Source organism: Nothobranchius furzeri, chromosome 13 (assembly GCF_043380555.1).
Source record: "Nothobranchius furzeri strain GRZ-AD chromosome 13, NfurGRZ-RIMD1, whole genome shotgun sequence".
NCBI lineage: Eukaryota > Metazoa > Chordata > Actinopteri > Cyprinodontiformes > Nothobranchiidae > Nothobranchius > Nothobranchius furzeri.
The window spans coordinates 45,494,035-45,515,437 of NC_091753.1; the positions used below are offsets into that span (position 1 = coordinate 45,494,035).

Below are 21,403 nucleotides of genomic sequence, written 5' to 3' on the forward strand. Positions count from 1 at the left end.
CACCACAGTGACATGTAAACCCTCGGATGCTGGCTAATTTAACAAAAGCAGTTTCATTGCCAAGACTTAAGCGTTGTGCCCCACTCAGAAATCAACCAAAGATTATTTTCCCCTCGCATGTCTGGGAAACGTGGCATCTATTTTCAGTAATACCATCTGAGATTGGTGGATAACCTCCAGTTGGCATCAGGGTCTGTTTTCAGATGGTTTCGTTTAATTTGAACACTTGAATACATTTCATCTGTGCAAAGAACAAGGAATAGGAATCATGACGAGTGAATATTTTAATTGTTGACAGGGAGTCACAAAGAAGTTGGGTGATAAAGACATAAAACATCTTCACACTATGTTTAACCATGTTTTCCAAGGTGTACAATCACAGGAATGTATTTATCGCACGGTTGGTTTCTGTGTAGTGTATGCAAATACTCATCCCCCCCCCCCCCCCCCCACACACACACACACACACACACACACACACACACACACAACCACTTTTCTGGTGTATGACTGTTTTGCCCTTCTAGAAAATGACTTCATGCATTTATTATGCAGCACTATACCTCTATATTCCCCGCAACTCACTTTCACTATTTGGACAGCTCAGAGTTAACCAAGGAAAAGCTGAATTACAGTTCTACACTTAACACTCTGAGCAACATTTTATTTCAATCAGGGGCTGTCTGTGGGGGAGAAATGGTGGCCTCAGACATCATGCCTGCCCAACCCCCTTTTAAACATGAGAGAAATCTAATTGTGCTGCCCTCTCTGCCTCTGCATGATTTAAATATCTATGGAATATGAAAAGGACTCGACAGAGGAGACTGCTAAAGACAGAAATACAACGGAAAAGAGGATCTGCTGTCTTCAAAGTGAGCATTTTCAGCATATTCAAAAAGAACAGTAGGTCAAAAATCCATTACACCGACCATCATGTCAAAAGTATTTTAATAGATAAAGACATCGTCCCATCAGTGGGGACTGACACTCTTGGTTTCTGTTGCTGATGATGTGAAAACCAGTTTGAAGTGTTGCACTCGTATGAAAATGGGGCACGAGTCCAATAAATTTGCTGCAAAAAGCATACCTATTATTTGTGCTTTGATCTGATTAAACTGGTGCCAGCACAAGAAGTATGTGAACAAAATGGACAGCACGTCCTTCAGTAATGGAAGAAGAAGAAGAAGAAAATATCATTTCAATAGCACCTCTCAAGATAAAAATCATGAGGCGCTTCACAAAAATAAAAAATGTAAAAATATAAAAAAACATTTAGAAAATGTTTAAAAATATATTTAAAATGAGCAAAAAGAGACAATTGTGATTAAAAATGTTAAGAAAGAGAGAATAGGAAAGAGGGAAATCAGTGGTTCCTGAGGAAAGTGGAATAGGTGGGGAGAGCAGAATAAAGAGAGAGTTGTGAAGAAGGTCATACAAAAGCCAGCTTGAACAAGTGAGTCTTCAGCTGCTTTTTAAAGGAGACCACTGAGTCCACTGATCTCAGGCTCAGGGGGGGGGGGGGGGGGGGGGAAGAGTTCCAGAGTCTGGGGGCCACAGCAGCAAATGATCTGTCACCTTTGGTCTTTAGCCTGGTGCTGCACAACCAGTAGCCTTTGATCACTGGACCTCAGGGACCTGCTGGGGTGTAGGGACTAAGAAGATCACCAATGTAAGATGGTGCTTGTCCATGTAAGGCCCTATAGACCAGAACAAGGATCTTGAAATGAAGCCTGAAGCCGACTGGCAGCCAGTGAAGCTAGAGGAGAAGCGGGGTGATGTGGGTGTGTTTGGAGGACTTGGTCAGAAGTCGAGCACAGGCATTCTGAACCACCTGTAGACGGTTCAGGGAGGTTCTGCTCAGACACGTGAAAAGAGATTTGCAGTTAGTCTAAGCATGAGGAGATGAAGGAGTGGATAACTGTCTCAAGTTCAGAGTGGGACAGAATGGGTCTCAGCTTAGCAATGTTCCTGAGATGGAAGAAGGAAAAGCGAACAAAATAACTGACATGAGAATCCAGGGTGAGAGCTGGGTCAAAGGACACGCCAAGATTCCTGACAGAAGGTTTGGTGTGAGAAGCAAGCTGACCAAGAGAGTCTCTGACTTTGGGAACCAGCTTGTCTGGGGCACAGATGAGGATCTCAGTCTTATCTTCATTCAGCTGTAGAAAGTTCCCAACCATCCAAGTTTTGATAGAGTCTAAGCAGGTGTGTAACAGCTGCAGCTTAGACATCTCATGGGGCTTAAAGGAGATGTACAGTTGGATGTCATCTGCATAAAGATGGTAGGAGATTCCTTTGAAGGAGCTCAGGATGTGCTGAAGAGGAAGCAGATAGAGGAGGAAGAGCAGAGGCCCCAGCACAGAACCTTGTGGGACACCATGGGTAAGAGAGGTAGTGGAGGACCTAAACTTGGAGACGGCCACAGAAAAGGAGCGCTCAGACAGATAAGAGCAGAACCACTCCAGAGCAGATCCTGATAGGCCTACCCAGTCTCTCAGTCTCTCCAGTAGCAGGTGATGGTCAACAGTGTCAAAGGCTGCAGTCAGGTCCAGCAGGACCAGAACAGAACAGTCCCCTGCATCACTGTGATTCAGAAGGTCATTAGAGACCCTAAGAAGAGCTGTTTCAGTAGAATGAGCTCTACGAAAACCTGACTGGAAGCTATCATAGATGTTATGTTCATCAAGAGCAGCTGTGAGTTTTTTAGCCACAACCTTTTCCAAGATCTTGGAGATGAACGGAAGTTTAGAGATGGGTCTGAAGCTGCTATGGAGAGAGGGGTCGAGACTCGTTTTTTTAATGAGCGGGTGGATTACAGCGTTCTTAAAGTAAGCAGGGACCTGACCAGAAACCAGAGAAGCATTAATTATAGAGAGCACGCTAGGACCGATGGACTGAAAAGCACTTTTAAACAAAGATGAGGGTAAGATATCGAGGGGACATGCAGAGGTCTTCATAGAGTTAACTAGTTAGGTTAACTCAGGCAAAGAAACAGGAGCAAAGCTATCTAGGATGATGGGCCTGGTTGGAGTCGGGAGAGGCAGTGATAAGGCTGAAGGAGAGATGCTAGATCTAACCTTATTGACTTTGTCCACAAAGAAATACAGAAAGTTCTCACAGTCTGTAACAGTGGACGGATGCTGTAGGAGAGGCAGGAGAGACAATGCTGCTGATGGTGTTAAACAGCACCTTGGGGTTCCCTTTGCTCTGGGACACCAGGTTGGAGAAATAGGAAACCCTTGCATCTCTGACTGCAGAGTTAAAGGATGGCAGAAGATCCTTTAGGTGCAGCAGATGGATGTGGAGATGGGTTTTCTTCCACAAATGCTCCATTTTTCTGCATTGGCACTTCAGGCTGCGAAGGCTGTCATTAAACCAGGAAGTAGGGTTCACTGCAGGAACTGATCTGGTTCTGACAGGACAGATGTTGTCCAGAATGGAGAGGCAGTGCTCGTTAAACTGAGAAGTTAAGGAATCTGGGTTATCATCAGAAGAACAGGGTGGATCAAAAGCAGCAGAAAAATTGCTAGCTGTGCTCTCATTAAGAAAATGAGAACCAACCATACGGCGAGCAGGAGGTAGGGACGCAGAAACTGACAAGTTAAAGAAAATGCAATGGTGATCTGAAATATAAACATCCTCAGGACAAACACTGTCCGCATTTAGACTCAGGGTAAAAACAAGGTCTAGAGTGTGCCCCCTGGTGTGTGTGGGGCCAGAAACATGCTGGGTAAAGCTGAAGGTGTCCATAAGGCCGGAGAAATTTATGGCAAAGTGATCAGAGGGATCATCAACGTGGATGTTAAAGTCACCAACAATCACCAGTCTGGACAGCTTCACAGTGGAGGATAGAAAGTCACTAAACTCCTGAAGGAAAGAACTGTTTGGACCAGGTGGACGCCCAACTTTAATCAGCTGCAGTTCAAAGGAAGCGAAGTGACCAGAGGTTGTAGAGCTACATGGAAGATGGTCTCTGAAAACAACAGCTAGGCCTCCACCATGACCAGAACCCCGAGGCTGGCTAAGAAAAGAATAACCACTCGGGCAAAGTTCAATCAGAGCAGAATAATCAGATGTTTGCTGCCAAACTTCAGTCAGAAACAGAAAATCCAGGTTTTTAGAGAGAATTAAATCATTGAGCAAGAAGGTCTTATTGTTAACAGAGCGGGTGTTCAATAGAGCCATGCTGAGTGAGGTGGAGGAATCAGAAACTACAGAAGCAGCTGGAGTTAGTGGATGTAAATTAGCGGGGTTAGATCCACGATGTTTATAAAAGCCACTTATGGAGGGAACAGGAGGAGAAACCACTGAGGAATGAGGATAAACCGACCTTAAAAAACTTGGACGGATGAACCGTGCTGCAATGCGGCCTGGCGGGAATGCGGAAGTGGCGCTCAGGTGACCAAACAAAGGACAAGAAGCTAGAAGATTGCGCCGATGTTTACTAGATAAACCCCGCTTTAAGAGATGTCTTATTCTCACCTGGATTCCTGCACGTTTACCTCTTTTCCTCCGAAGTTTTCCCGGGACCGGACAAACATAGCTGGAGGTGCGTAGCTCGTGATCGTCGTTCTGCTCCGGGCCAGTGCACCGCTCAGGTAAACAAACAGGATGATACGTCCTCGTGCATCTTGGGCGATTGTGAACGAACGGAAGGACAAAAGAGTCTGGCGATCGTAGGAGATGGTAGCAGGGACACTACTGAAGAGGATCGCAGACAGGAGCAAGGTGGAAAAGAGGAGGTTAGTGGAGAAAAGTTTGAAAAAGTGGCCGGTGACTGTGGCTAAGCCAAGCACAGGCACCATCTTGTTGCCGACCGGAAACATGCAGATCTCATCCATCTATTTATCAATCCATCACTTCATCTTCCACACTTTTGGTGTGGATCGAACAAGTTGAAGCAGAGACATCAGGGTTCTCTTCAAAGCATTTAATCTCAACAACCTTGAGGAAAGGCCAGTGCTGGAATGTCGAGATGCTTCTACAGATGTTTTATTTTTTCATCTGAAATATATAAATATCATGTGTTATCTATTTACAATAATAAAGTTGGATGACACTTCTTTATTATCTTTCATGGTAGAAAAGTAAAACCAAAATACCCGGTTTGTCCATTTCTTTTTTGTATATTTGGAACAAGAATCTGCCTCCGCACACAATCGTATTTTCATTTGAACCCCCAGACACCAATGGTTGTAAAATTACATTGCATTTAACTCAAAAAAAAAAATAAACCTTTGCCTTTTTTCATTATTTTAAAGCGGGATTTACATTACTAATAGGTGCTATTGTTCTGTTCTGCTATGTGAACTGTGTATTTAAGCCTGGTTATCAGGCCATGACAACCTGAAAACCTGCTTTGGGATGCATCACCTTGTTGTTTTGGGTGGGACAAATCAGCAATATAGTAAGTAAAAAGCTTGATTTATTTTCTGTGACAGCTGATATGTGTAGATCATGCAGATGTTGACGCCGTTGGGTGTATGGATATTGCAGGACTATGTATAACTGTAGCCAACCACTATAGGGCACTCACTTAATTATAGCTTCAGATTCTGTATCTTGTTCGGACACACCAATATGCAAACCTTTACTTCCAGATTCAAAAACTATTAAAGTTGCAATCGCAAATCTGCAGAACAAGTTAACTGTGCTAGCTAACGGCAAACACAGTCACAGAACACTCCCGTCGGCTATCATCCCTGGGCCACGTCCTTTGGAACCTGAACCCGGTTTGCCAGTGTTAACAACAGAGTGCTAAACATCAGTCGCCATTGTCTAGGTCCAAACGTCTTTTGTTCTTTGTGTCTTCAAAGTGTTTTTCTTTTCGGGACTCTAGTAGTTTGTCTTAAAGTTGAAGTGGTAGCAGCCGTCTGTTTCTCCTTCTCTGACATCATTGAGAGGCGAACCTTTCACGCCAGTGGTGTTCTGTTGCTAAATACGCAAGTGTGTAATGAGAGGAGGACCCAGGGAGTGGCTGAAGTTTATTGGTTCAGTGAGAGAGACGACCGGATGGTCCAATAGCTGCTTTCGGACCGAGCCGGGTTATTGGTAAAGGTGTTTATTTAGACAAATGCGAGAGAACCACTTTATTAATGTTCTTGTTTTTTTTTAAATCTCCACAATATATTTTATACTATCTTAGAATGCTTTTGTCCTTTAGATTCAATATTGCAGCTTTAACCCTCCCACTGTCCTAATGGGTGACCCCGCGAGGAAAGTTGACCATTGAGCAGGGTTGATGGTTTATCCCTTGAGGTTCATGCGGCAGGGGTGAGGTGGTGGTCACTCCTCACCCTTGCCACATGGACCTCAAGGGATAAACCTTCAACCCTGCTAAATGGTCAACTTTCCTCGTGGGGTCACCCATTAGGACAGTGGGAGGGTTAACACTAAATCAGACCACCGTCACTCACATCACATAGTAATTTAAACAGATATTTTATATTATTTTATATTGTACGTTACAATATTATCCATGTGATACACTGTGATTTCCAGCCGGATGAAGATTTTAGAAATGATTTTCTTGTCTCTTCTCATCAAGTTTTCGATATTGAGCTTTGTCTTTTTACTCTGCTTTTGAACATGTCAACCGCAAGGTGTTAATATAACATTTGACATGATAGTTGCTAAAATTGTGATATTTATATATATGCAACCATTCAAATACATATATTAATGTCATTTGCATGTTAAAAAGGATAAAGTATTTTAACATGGGTTCAAATATTTGCACCTTGAGTCCTGCTGCCAAACAAGGATATGAACATTGCTTTGAAAGAATAAATCCAATCTAAGCTCATTAAAGTAAAATGTATTCTTTAAATTTGTTAGTTTTCAAAATAAAGGCATACAATTGTTGAACTTTAGTCTCTCATACACAATTACAGTCTCTTAAAATAGCACTGAGACTCAGATAGTTTTACAGAATCATATCTGCTACATGCGGTAAAGTTTTAACCTTTTGAGTACTTACTAGTATTATGGACCCATACCAGCAACAGAAAAGATGTTGGAATACAAAAGTCCTTTTTTAACTACTTTTCTCCTTGTGTTCACAACAGCAGACGCTGGTGTATCTGCCGTGGCCTTTCTTGTTACATCACATAAAACAGAAACACCCACGACAGACGGGATTTCTCAGATTGTTTTCCGAGTGCTCCAGCTGATCTTTAAAGCTTTAAAAGTGATCGTATTCTTGGCTGTTTTTCAGGTAAAAGTTCTCTATTTGTTGTCTTTGACTGTGTAACATTTCTCTAGCAATATATCTTTTAACTTTGCTTATTACTGGGTAATGGTTTTGATTGTTTAAAGAGATAAAGTACCTGATCATGGGTTGTAACTGTTAACCAATTTCAGGTTGTTGGAAAAAGCAGAATAAACCAAACCAAAGAATAATAATAAAACAAGACAAATAGCCAATGAACAATGTCAAGTTGTTAACAAAACAATTTCTCAAAATATGTTTTATCTACTTTATTAGATAGGTTTATTGATTTTAAAAAGGTCTGAGCTTTTTTACTTATTTCTGTGTAGCTCTCTGAACTACGTAATTGAAATGTCAGAGTAATGTGACATAAATACTGCCATAAAAATCTAAATGATAAAAAAAATGTTTGAATAGAAACCTCTAGACAGCAGCAGTAATAACTACTGGGATGATTTAGCTTCACTGTTTTTCTAAAAAGAAAAAAAGAGTGAATCTCTGACATATTCCCAGAGGAAGCCCTCATGACACTTTGCAGACAGTTGTTGAAATTGCTCCTGATTAAATAACAGCTCTCCCTGTGCTTTCACTGTTAGGTTTTAAACTGCCATTGTAGCAACACACTCAATGTTAGCAGCCTTGGTGCTAATGGTGCTGATACCAGTTTTAGACAGCAGACATTTTGGATGCATCAGTGAAAGGGTAAAGTTCTCTAATGGGGTAAAGGTTTGTATTATAACAATTGCTTCTTTTTGGAAATAAAAAGTATGATTTGTGCCACTGTCTGCAAAGGTTGTGTAAATATCCTGCAGCAGATTCTACACAGCCAAGCTTAGGAGGACTGCCAAATTCCAGTGGTGTGTAAATATGGTTGTATTAATTTGCTTTTCTTTGTTTGCTCAGTTTTGATCTTTAAAAAAAAGAATGTTTTCTTCCCTTCTTGTTTTTTTTTTTTTGTTTTTTGTTTTTTACTCTATGTGCCAACGGTTTCTGTTGCTTTAGCTTAAAAAAATGACAGGAACTAAAGTTGACCTAATTTGACCATAAGTGTCTCATTACCAACTAAAGTTGGTAAAGTAAATGTGACAAGTCACATTTAACTCATTTAGATTGTGGGTGATGATGGTGGAATTGGTATCACTGGTGCCTCACAGAGAAACCTTCTTTTGTTTCTTCCTATAGTCCAAACACATGCACATTAAGGTGAATTCACTGCATTGGTTTCTGAAAAATCCCAACGTCACTTTGGGTACAAGTGTCTAAGATAAAAATAAACATTCTGATATGTTGTTGGTCCACTGGTTTTTATTTCTATTTTCAACTAGGTCCCCTACAATAACAAAACTAAAAGTGAAGGAAAATATGTTTCTAGGGGTCATTATCGATGAAGATGTTAATGGTGTAAAAATAAAAATAGCAAGAGCAATAGGTTTACTTCATAAAATAAAACAATTTTTTAATAAAAAAGCATTAGTTCAAGTATATAATTCCTTGATTGCACCATATGTGACTTATTGTATTGAACTTTGGGGAACAATATATAAAACTCATACACAATCACTTTTGCTACTACAAAAAAGAGCCATTAGAATCATTACTCAGAGTAGTTATAGAGCACCATCTGGTCCACTATTTGCTGAGTTAAGAGTATTAAAGTTTCCAGATTTAGTGGATCATAACATATTAAAATTAATGTGTAAAGCTCACAAAAAATCATTACCAATAAATATTCAAATGAAAATTGAAAAAAGAAAGTTGCTACAATTTAAAAGGGTATGAGATATTTATAATACCTAGATTTAGGACTAAAGAGTTGGAGTGCTGTGTTTCTGTATATGGAGTCAGGATGTGGAACAGTCTGGAACACGTACTAAAAGAGGCCAAATCGATTAAAATGTTTAAACAGAATGAAAAAAAACTAGGTTTAGAAATTATATGGAATAATCTTCTGTGTATTTTCCTTTTTAATTTCACTTTTTCTGTATTGAACAGCAATGATTTCTAGCTAATGTGTTGAAACTCCATTTAAGGATTGTTAGTGAACTAGTGGCAAGCTGCTTGGCAGCTGTCTTGGTAATCTTTGTTAGTGAGTATATTTTAATTTTTTGCTAGGGGTGTGACTGGGGCTGATTACATATAATATTTTCTTCTATCTGCTCCTTTTCATTTAAGTATTGTAATTTGTATTCATTATTTTTATTATTTTGTAAAGTTGCAATGTTTTTAAATGAAATAAAAGTTGAAAAGAAAAAAAAAGTGTTCTAGAGTCAGGGGCAGTTCTGGGGGGGGGGGGGGGGGGGCTGTGCCACCTGACCGCAGGCTTGGACCCCCCTGTGCCCTCCAGCTAAGGGCAGAGGATGAACATTGATGTGTACTGATTTTAATTTTTATTATTTTTTTGTGATAATTTTGCCTACTTGAAATGACAAGCGCTTATATTTTGTCACTGAGGCAGATAACTTCAATATCAATGTTTTTTTTATTTTTTTGCAGTTATATTTTTTAACTTATTAAAAATCTTTGGTAGCTAAAACAACTGTAACGGCTTTGCTGTTCTTAAATGACTGTAGTCATATACTAAAGTTTGGAATATTTGAAGGCAGTGTTTTTGATGTTTTCTAAGAAAAGTGTCGGTTTAACAAAGCAGTCGGCATCAGTAGGCCCGGCCTCTAATGTTAGAACCTCTCCTGCTTAAGAGGTAAATGTAAAAAATAAAACTTTCACACAAAATTGCATAAAATATGCATTAACAGTAGGACTCATAAGGCAGTCATTTGACAGTTTTCATATTTTGATATGTAATAACTTTAGTTACACAGATCTCATGTTGTCCTGCCTTCTTGACTTGTCCTATTTATGTGTGTCCTCTGTTTCCGGTATTATTTCCAGAAAATAATGTATTAACAATGAAATATGGTTGTTTTTGTCTTAGTCTACAACAAACTGTCAGTCTGATGGCTCTATCATTTAAGTTTTAAAATATTCAGAGTAGGCTTGTCCGATAAGGTAGGTTTTGATTCCATGCTGTCGTTCTTTTTAAAACAGAACCAGTTTCGTTACCTGTTTAAAAAGAACGACAGCATGGAATTAGAACTAATACACAGCAAGAACACACCTAAGAGGTAGGTTTTGAGTTTTGATTTAACATGGGAGAGAATGAGTAGTGCGGAGGTCAGGAAAGAGAATTCCAGCGGTGGGGAACAGAGCAGCTGAATGCTCTACTCAAAGGGAAAACGGGAGCAGAGGGAGCTGAGAGTGGAGGAACTGCAGAAGAATGAACTAAGCGGACAGGAGATCAGATATGTAAGATGGAGCCAGGCTATGAAGAGCTTTGAAAGCGATGAATGTAATTTTTAAACTGATTCTCTGTTGGATGGCAAGCAAGTGTAGTTGTTGCAAGATGGGTTGATGTGATGAGAGGTAGGAGTCCTATGATGACACGTGCTGCTGTATTGTGTAGAAGCTGCAGTTTCTGGAGGGATTTGCTGGGGAGACCAAAGAGAAGTGAGTTGCATTAGTCAATCCTGGATGTGACAAGGCTGTGGGCAAGGTGAGGAGTCAGTGATGGATGGAGACAGGAGATGTTATGCAAATGAAAGTAAGCAGATCGGGTAATATTATTGACGTGGGACTGAAAAAGTGTGCTGTGGAGGATGACACCCAAGCTCTTAACATGAGGAGAGGGTTCAAAACTTTGATTTGAAGAGAATGTGGGGAGTGCCTACCTAGGACTTCAGTTTTAGAACAGTTCAGTTTAAGGAAGTTGGAAATAAACCAAGAATGACCTTTTTTAAGACGAAGGGTAAGGGAGGTTGGTGGAAGTGAAATTGAGGGTTTGATATAGAGGTGCATCTTGTTGTCATGTGTATAACAATGAAAATGAATTTTACGCTTCTCGTCTCGTCTCGTCTTCCTCCGCTTATCCGGGTCCGGGTTGCGGGGGCAGCATCCCAACTAGGGAGCTCCAGGCCGTCCTCTCCCCGGCCTTGTCCACCAGCTCCTCCGGCAGAACCCCAAGGCGTTCCCGGACCAGATTGGAGATGTAACCTCTCCAAAGTGTCCTGGGTCGACCCGGGGGCCTTCTGCCAGCAGGACATGCCCGAAACACCTCCCCGGGGAGGCGTCCAGGAGGCATCCTGACCAGATGCCCAAACCACCTCAACTGGCTCCTTTCGATCCGGAGGAGCAGCGGTTCTACTCCGAGTCCCTCCCGAATGTCCGAGCTCCTCACCCTATCTCTAAGGCTGAGCCCGGCCACCCTACGGAGGAAACTCATTTCGGCCGCTTGTATCCGCGATCTCGTTCTTTCGGTCATTACCCAAAGCTCATGACCATAGGTGAGGATTGGGACGTAGATCGACCGGTAAATCGAGAGCCTGGCTTTCTGGCTCAGCTCCCTCTTCCCCACGACAGATCGGCTCAGCGTCCGCATCACTGCAGATGCCGAACCAATCCGCCTGTCGATCTCCCGATCCCTCCTACCCTCACTCGTGAACAAGACCCCGAGATACTTAAACTCCTCCACTTGAGGTAGGACCTCTCCCCCGACCCGGAGGTGGCAAGCCACCCTTTTCCGGTCGAGAACCATGGTCTCAGATTTGGAGGTGCTGATCCTCATCCCAGCCACTTCACATTCGGCCGCGAACCTACCCAGCAAGAGCTGAAGGTCAGAGCTGGATGAAGCTAGGAGGACCACATCATCCGCAAAAAGCAGAGACGAGATTCTCCTGCCACCAAACTCGACACACTCCACACCACGGCTGCATCTAGAAATTCTGTCCATAAAAGTGATGAACAGAACCGGTGACAAAGGGCAGCCCTGGCGGAGTCCAACCCTCACTGGGAATAGGTCCGACTTACTACCGGCTATGCGGACCAAACTCACGCTCCTCTGGTAAAGGGACTGGATGGCCCTTAACAGAAAGCCACCCACCCCATACTCCTGGAGCATCCCCCACAGGGTGCCCCTGGGGACACGGTCATAAGCCTTCTCCAAATCCACAAAGCACATGTGGATTGGTTGGGTAAACTCCCATGCCCCCTCCATCACCCTTGCAAGGGTATAGAGCTGGTCCACAGTTCCACGGCCAGGACGAAAACCACATTGCTCCTCCTCTATCTGAGATTCAACTATCGATCGGACCCTCCTCTCCAGTACCTTGGAGTAGACCTTTCCAGGGAGGCTGAGGAGTGTGATCCCCCTATAGTTGGAACACACCCTCAGGTCACCCTTCTTAAAGATGGGGACCACCACCCCGGTCTGCCACTCCCTAGGAACTGCCCCCGATGACCACGCAATGTTGTAGAGACGTGTCAACCATGACAGCCCTACAACATCCATAGCCTTGAGATACCCAGGACGAACCTCATCCGCCCCCGGGGCTCCGCCGCTGTGTAGTTGTTTGACTACCTCAGCAACTTCTGCCCCCGAGATCGGACAGTCCATCCCCAGGCCTCCCAGCTCTGGTTCCTCCTCGGAATGCGCATTGGTGGGATTGAGGAGCTCCTCAAAGTATTCCTTCCACCGTCCGACTATAGCCTCAGTTGACGTCAGCAGCTCCCCATCCCCACTGTAAACAGTGTGAGCGAGTTGCTGCCTTCCTCTCCTGAGGCGCCGGACAGTTTGCCAGAACCTCTTTGGAGCTGATCGATAGTCTTTCTCCATGGCCTCACCAAACTCCTCCCACGCCCGAGATTTTGCCTCGGCAACTGCCACTGCTGCACCAAGCTTGGCTATCCGGTACCTGTCTGCTGCCTCCGGAGACCCACAGACCAGCCACGCCCTGTAGGCCTCCTTCTTCAGCCTGACGGCTCCCCGAACCTCTGGTGTCCACCAGCGGGTACGGGGGTTGCCACCACGACTGGCACCGGCCACCTTACGACCACAGCTAGCAACAGCCGCCTCGACAATTGCAGAGTGGAACAAGGCCCACTCGGACTCAATGTCCCCCACTGCTCTCGGGACGTGGTCAAAGCTCTGCCGAAGGTGGGAGTTGAAGACCGTCTTGACAGGTTCTTCTGCCAGGCGTTCCCAGCAGACCCTCACTATGCGTTTGGGTCTGCCAGGTCTACGCGGCATGTTCCCTTGCCATCTGATCCAACTCACCACCAGGTGGTGATCAGTTGACAGCTCCGCCCCTCTCTTCACTCGGGTGTCCAAAACATACGGCCGCAGGTCAGATGATACGACTACAAAATCTATCATCGACCTGTGACCTAGGCTGCCCTGGTACCAAGTGTACCGGTGGGCATCCTTATGTTCGAACATGGTGTTCGTTATGGCCAAACTGCGGCTTGCACAGAAGTCCAATAACAAAACACCGCTCGAGTTCAGATTAGGTGAGCCGTTCCTCCCAATCACACCCCTCCAGGTCAAGCTGTCATTGCCCATGTGAGTATTGAAGTCCCCCAGCAGGACAATGGAGTCCCCTGATGGAGCACTATCTAGCACTCGTCCCAGGGACTCCAAAAAGGGTGGGTACTCTGAACTGATATTTGGCCCATAAGCACAAACAACAGTCAGGACCCGTTCCCCGACCCGAAGGCGCAAGGAAGCTACCCTCTTGTCCCCCGGGGTAAACCCCAACACACAGGCAGAGAGTCTCGGGGCTAACAAAAAGCCAACCCCAGCCCTCCGCCTCTCACGCGGAGCAACTCCAGCAAAGTAGAGTGTCCAACCCCTCTCCAGGTCTCGGGTTCCAGAGCCAATGCAATGTGTCGAGGTGAGTCCGACTATATCTAGCCGGTACCGCTCAACCTCTGCCACAAGCTCCGGCTCCTTCCCCGCCAGCGAGGTGACGTTCCATGTCCCAAAAACTAGTTTTTTTTGTCCGGGGACTGGACCGCCAAGGCTCCCGCCTTGGTCTGCCACCCGATTCGCATTGCACCGGACCCTTCATGTTCCTCCTGCAGGTGGTGGGTCCACAGTTGGACGAGCCCATGTATCCGGTTCGGGCTGGGCCCGGCCGGGCCCCATGGGCGAAAGCCCGGCCACCAGGCGCTCGCTCATGGGCCCCAACCCCAGGCCTGGCTCCATGGTGGGACCCCGGTAACCCTCCGGGCCGGGTACTCCGACTCTTCGTTTTAACCGCCATGAAAGATCCTTCGAACCGTTCTTTGTCTCACCCTTCACCTAAGACCAATTTGTCATGGGAGACCCTACCAGGGGCACTAAGTGCCCCAGACAACATAGCTCCTAGGATCATTAGGGCACTCAAACTCCTGCACCACGATAAGGTGACGGTTCAAGGTCCCAATTTTACGCTTCTGGAAAATGTAACCTAGCGGAAAAATGTAAATGATGAAACCCCGGGATCGAGCCCTGGGGCACACCATCAGAAACAGGGAAAGGACTGGATTTATTTAAGTTCAGTTGAACAAATTGTGTACGACCAGAGAGATAAGAGGTGTAGCAAGCAAGAGGCGTGTTTGTGATAGATGACAGTTCTGCTGAGATAAGTGGTATGGGAGATGGTGTTGAACACTGCTGTTTGATCAAGAAGGACGAGGATAGACAATAAACCAGAGTCAGAAGCAGTGAGAAGGTCAATGGTGATTTTGAGAAGTGCTGTTTCAATGCTGTGAAGAGGACAGAATCCAAACTGAAACTAGATGTTATTGGTGATGAGGTTTTTGAAAAATTGAGAGGCTATAGACTTTTTGAGAACTTTGGAGATGAAGGGTAGATTGGAAATAGAAAAAGAACCAAAGAAGAAACAATCGTTTATATAGCGCCTCTCAAAATAAAATCACGAGGTGCTTCAATTAGGATGTAGGTTACTGAAGTTAGTGGAGTCTAAGCCAGGTTTATTTTCAGAAGAGGTGTAAGCATTGCAGTTTTGAAAGCAGGAAGGACAATTCCAGAGTTTAGAGAGCGTTGAATGATATCAGTGATGAGAGGAGCAAGAGAAGAGAGACAGGTTTTAACAAGAGCTGTAGGAAGCGGATCAAGTTGCCAGGTGGAGGGTTGGGATCTAACGATATGTTCAGTAATGTCTTGGACAGATGGGAGGACAAAGCTGGAAAATGTGGTTTTGGGAAGTGGTGAGGGGACAGTGATGTCCTCTAGAGTCTGAAGCACCCTGAGAAATTAGGCGTCGGTGTGTAAGCGATCTGCATTTTATTCTGCTTTTTTTTTCCACAGCATCATAAAATTTACTAAACTTACTTTAGAATCAAAGTTTTATAAAATAACATTCCAAAATATGTCAACATCTGTCAGTTTTTCTTCTTCTGACCCCTGCCGGTGAAGGTTCTAAGTCATCCAGGTCAGTCGATTCAGATGAAGCCAACAGGATTTCTTTGGTTTCTCAAAGACATTTTGGTTCTAATCCAAGGAGATTAGTCCACTCAAATGTGAATATTCAGTTTCTAACATGGTGGCATTAGAATATTCTGTTTATACTGTAGAGAACTGTTGGTGCTTAATGAGTTAAAATTACTGGTGAATCACCCTCCTCCCATACCCATTAATGTTACCCATGGGCCCTATTACATTTCTAACCCTTACAAGCAATACAGCAGCAGTCATCAGAGTTTGAGAAGAAAGGAAATTCATGGACAGAATGTGTAATAATTCAAATTTTTGCACAATATTGAGCATTTGTTGTATTTATTTGCTGTTTAAAATATTTTTCAATGTTACAAATATTTTAGAAATTCCTAAAAAGCCTCAAAGTGCCAAACAAAGGGAAACATCACAAGTCTTAAGGCAGATGGGGATGCCATATGTTGTGGACTCATTCTAGGAAGACTTGAATTATATTAGGGCACAATACACAATGTGGCTCAGGACTATTTTCTAAACACTAATAACTTACTAAATCATTAGTTTCTAAACGTAGAACAGCAGGAATATGAGCTCATTTGTGGATAGGAATCCGAAAGAAACCCAAACAAAGTGTAGACTCTGCTAAAGTAAGTAAGTAAGTAAGTAAGTAAAAGTTTATTTATATAGCGCCTTTCACAGATATAAATCACAAAGCGCTATACAACATGAAAAAGATCAGGGCAAATACCTCTAACCAATAAAAACATCAGAAAAACAATAGCAGTGATAAACGTAGAAAATAAAATCATGAGTGAAGGTGTGAACCCGAACAAAGCCATCATTCTGAAACATTTAGGGAGGGAACGCCTGGATGAAAAGGTGAGTTTTTAGATGATTTTTAAAGACCTCTACAGTGTTAGAAAGACAGAGATTTGAAGTGTTACACCCCTCCCGGCCTAGGAGTACCAGGAGGGGCAACACAAGTGTGGTGGGAGCAAACACGAAGACAATAAAAAGTTCAAAAGGAGTTTATTGACTAAAATTGTCCCAGGAGGGTGTAAATAAAGTCTCTGGAAATAATAATGTCAATAATAACTGAAGACAAGGGGCAAAGCCCCCCTTAAGCTCGGATAATACCCTCCTGTTTTGTGGACTGGTCCTCCTTTTAGTCCTGTGCTGCTCCTAACGTGGGCAGCGTCTCACGCTCTCCCGTTCTCTCAGTCTCTCTCTCTCTCAGGGGATGGGTTTCCTCCAGAAAAAGACCCTTGTGTCATCTGTAGTCTTTAGGTCACTCGTCTCCACGATCTCCGGCTGCAACTCTCCGTTTCTTTACACTGCTTTCCTTCGCAGCTCAGCTCGGCACTCCTTCAGCAGCTCGAAACTCCCGTACTCGGTGATTGGAATCCTCTTCCTTTACACGACTCTGTCAAGCGCTCCTTCACTTCTCTCTCAAACTTCATTTCTTTCACGAAGCTCCAAACTCCGTCCTTTCTCCACAAGCGCGTTGTCTGTAACTTCTCACCGACTTCTCATCGAACTCTCACTGGAAACTCCTCGACGACCTTTCACCGCTCTCCTTCTCAACTCCACTCTCAGCTCCTCAACTTCATTCACCTTCTCAACCGCTCCCCCCTTTAGCCGCTTCGTCTTCCTTTATAAGAAGCCCTGATGAGCGCGGATTGCTTCCAGCTGGTGGCAGCGGGCCGGCAGGAAGGGTGCGGCTCAGCGTGCCTCTCTCCATGGTGCTGATCCTGTCACCATGATCCTGTCTCAGCGGGGCCGGAGCAAGGAGCTGTCCTTGGTGCGGTGGTTAAAATGGAGCCCAAGAACACAGAGGTCATAACATGAAGGTAGACTGTTCCAAAGTCTGGGTGCAATAGTCTGAAAGGCCCTGTCCCCTTTGGTTTTCAGTCTGGTTCGAGGAACAGCCAGGAGGTTTTCAGATGTGGATCTAAGGTTCCGAGAGGTGGTGTGTGGGGATAAAAGCTCAGATAGGTAGCTTGGAGCCTGGTTGTTAAGAGCTCTATGGGTCAGGACTAAAACTTTAAACTGTATTCTATATTCTACCGGGAGCCAGTGGAGGGACTATAATACTGGAGTGATGTGAGCTCGTCTGCTGGATTTGGTTAGGAGTCTGGCTGCTGCATTTTGGATGGCTTGAAGGCGTGAGAGGGAGGTTTTGCTGAGACCAGTAAAAAGAGTGTTAGAGTAGTCTAAGCGTGATGACTCAAAGGCATGGATTATTTTTTCCACATCTGCAGTAGAAACCAGTTTACGGACTTTTGAAATGTTTCTCAGTTGAAAGAAACAAGAGCAGGAGATGGTTTTGACGTGTGAGTCTAAACTTAAAAGCTGGATCAAAAATAACTCTGTAACGTGAGGAAATATGGGTTTTCTGTTACAAAGGTGGTGTTGGACTCAGCTGGGTCAAAGCTGGGTCGTTGAGAACTTTCAGCCACAGATTAAGACCTGAACGCCAGCGAGTCTGGGAAGAAGCCATAACATCAGCCACCTGCAGCGTCCAGAAGACGTGTTTCCATGAGTTGTACCCGGAACAAGTCAAAACATAAAGTTTAAACTTCCTTTTCTTGTTTTGAATGTTAAAAGTTTAATCATCAATTTGCTCATTACACATGTGTTAATCAAATTAATGACTATTATGCTTTGGGTACTTATAAGAGATTTAATTAATCCATTCTTAATTAAATGTTAATGTTGAGGATGTTTGTTATCGACCTTCACACACACTCAAGCACACACACACTCAAACACACCCACACACAGATTCTCACAGTAAACTCCAAAACACATTTGCTGACGCACACGTTTGCTTTGAGAAGAGAAAGGTTTTTGGTAAGTTTCAGTCTTATGATTTCAGTTCGTGTTGGACAACGAAAGAAAGTGGACCTGAAAACCAAAGGGGGGGCAGAGCTGGTTGGCTCGTTTCTCCCCCCCTCACGCTGTTCCTGTCAGCCAGACAGAATAGCTGAATCGCAACTTCTAACGCAGACTCATACAGAGTCTTTGATTTCTGAGTGAACTAAACTTAACAAAGCACATCGACAAAACGCTTTATCATCACGTGTACCGAGGTCATCTCCTGGACCGGGTCGCAGCACGCCTTCGTCTTCTCTGCCAGCCGAGGTGTCACCCCTGGATGAAACATCGTCCTTTGACGTCCCGGGTCCAAGAGGAGGGTCCGAATACGGTGAGACAGAACACGAGAGATAGCGTTTTGATGCATCTTTTCCAACAAAACCTAAGTTTATTCAAACCATCACTTTTCACTCAGACACCTGTTTCTTCCTGAAGCAAAATCAGATACACACACGCATCCATCTCACCTCATGTTCAATTCTCACTACACTTTGCACCCACACGCATCCATAATCACATCATATCACTCTCAATCTTCATTCACCGACAGAAGGTCTATTTGAGCAAGAACAGCATATCAACTGTTAAAGATTGTCCCACAAAGTTGCCAATGTTGATTGTTATTTCCTGTTTGTCAATTTCAAAATCATTAGTTTAATTTGAAGAATTAAAACTTTTAATTGTCAAACTGGTTTCCTCATTGAACTGAAACACAGACACACAGATATTATCGTCAGTTTATCGATAAAAACAACCTTTGAGTCTTCTTAACAATATAAAATTTGGTTATTTATTTATTAAAAATTAATATTCCGAATTAATACGTAGCATGGTTCCTCTTTCATAAAAGAGCATAAAAACACAACGCAACAATATGGCTGAGCAACCCAGTTTCTCCTACAACTCCCAGGTTTCTAATGTTGGCCTTGGCTGATGGGCAAAAAGAGGCAATTTCTTGCTCGATTTTTGGCTGAAGTTCCGGGGGTGCAGCGATCAGAGTCTCTGTCTTGTTAGCATTTAAGACAAGAAAGTTGCTGGACAGCCAGTTACTGATCTGGGTCAGGCAGAGTACAAGTGTAGCCAGCCTGTCCAACTGGTGTGGCATAAAGGACATATAGAGCTGAATATCATCAGCGTAGATGTGGTAGGAGATGTCTGGGAAAGACTGAATGATGCCAGCTAGGGGAAGAATATAGAATGCAAATAGTAGAGGCCCTAGAACTGAACCTTGTGGGACCCCGCATGTTAGAGAGGCAGTATCTGAGGAGAAGGGTTCAGACTTCACTGTGAATGTTCTGTTAGTGAGATAGGAAGAGAGCCAGTCTAGAGCAGAACCTGAAATCCCAGCCAGGTCCTTTAACCTGTTTAGTAGAACGTTGTGGTCTACAGTGTCAAAAGCTGCACTGAGGTCGAGCAGGACCATGACAGAGCATTTCCCTGCATCAGCAGCCATCAGGAGGTCATTATGCACCCTTACTAGAGCAGTCTCAGTTGAGCGCTGCTTCAGAAAGCCAGACTGGAAGGGGTCAGAGATCTTTGACTTGGAAAACCAGGATCTGAGTTGGGTTTCAACAACCTTCTCAAGTACTTTGCTGATGAAAGGTAGCTTAGAAATGGGCCTAAAGTTACTGGTGGAGCTGGCGTCAAGGTTGGGTTTCTTTAAGAGAGGAGTCACTACTGCATTTTTAAAGTAAGATGGAACATAGCCTTGGCTCAGTGAGCTGTTGATTATAGTCAACAGAGATGGACTGATAGAGGCAAGGGACCCGACTAAAACAGAGGGAGTTAAGATATCTGAAGAGCATGATGAGAGTTTCATCCGACTGATGATTGAGGTTAAGTCATTTAGTGTAATTGGGGAGAAGGAGGTGAAAGACTCGGAGCACTGAGGGGCCTCCCCTCCTGAGGGGGCGAGGGCTGGTGGAATGCTGGATCTCAGATTCAGCACCTTGTTTGCAAAAAAGTGGAGAAAGGTGTTACAATCATCAGCTGAAGATAGCTGAGCCTGGTGCGGAGGAGAAGACAGGATGCTGGAGATGGTATCAAACAAAACCTTAGGATTATTCTTATTTTGACATATGAGGTTGCTGAAGAAAGAAGACCTGGCATTTTCTACAGCTTCGTTGTATGACTCGAGAAGTTCTTTAAAATATTCACGATGAACAACCAGACCTGTCCTCTTCCACCGTCGTTCCGCTTTTCTATAGGAGCGTCTAAGGTCAAGAATCTGGTTGTTCAGCTAGGGTGAACTAGAGGCACTGATACTGCGGCTGGTTTTGTAAGGGGCGACCTGATCTAGAATTTTGAGGCAGTGATCATTAAATGAGTTGGTAAGGAGCTCTACATCATCAGAGGAAGGAGGTACAAAGTCAAAGAGGGAGGAGAAATTTAAAATGGTAGAACTGTTGATAATACGTCTTTGCTTAGCAGAGACTGGTAAAAGAGATTCAGAATTTAAGTTGATATGAAAAGAAACTGACTTATGGTCACTGAACACAACATCATTTATCTGCAGCTTATCAACAAGAAGTCTCGCCATCTGTAATCTGCTCTTTCCTACAAGTTTCTCTACAAATTAAAGAGCTAAAAATAAACAGAAAGTTTTCTTGTAGCTGTAAATTGGAGAGATATCCGCATTAATACATCAAAATTAATTGATTTATGTTTTCTAAAATTAAGCACATTTTACTTTGCATGCAACTGTCCCTGCAGAGCAGGCGGAAAAGTTTAGAAGCATTTGCTGCAATTTAATCGTACGGTTTAACAAGCAGACAAGTGAGGTCAGAGCTGTTTGTTTGACTCCCATAAACGAGGCTTGGGGAGAGCCGCAGAGAGCACGAACTCTCCTCTGGTGGGCTGAAAGAACCGTTAAAAGGGCAGAATCCATTAAAGTGGCAAACACACGCTCCTGACTGCAGACTGACTAAGGAGGTGCAAAGTCCTGCACTCACTGAAAATATAATACCAGGAAGAAAACGTTTTTAAAAATGAAATATCGGTTCAATTTTAACAGCAGCTTGGGTCAGAAACACAGGTCGTGTTAAAGG

General features: G+C 43.8%; 1 protein-coding gene across 3 annotated transcripts in view; it reads right to left on the minus strand.

Moving 5' to 3' along the window:
- Positions 1-21,403, minus strand: part of cntn5 (contactin 5) — a 237,278-nt gene that overhangs the window by 147,838 nt on the left and 68,037 nt on the right. The window lies entirely within an intron of this gene.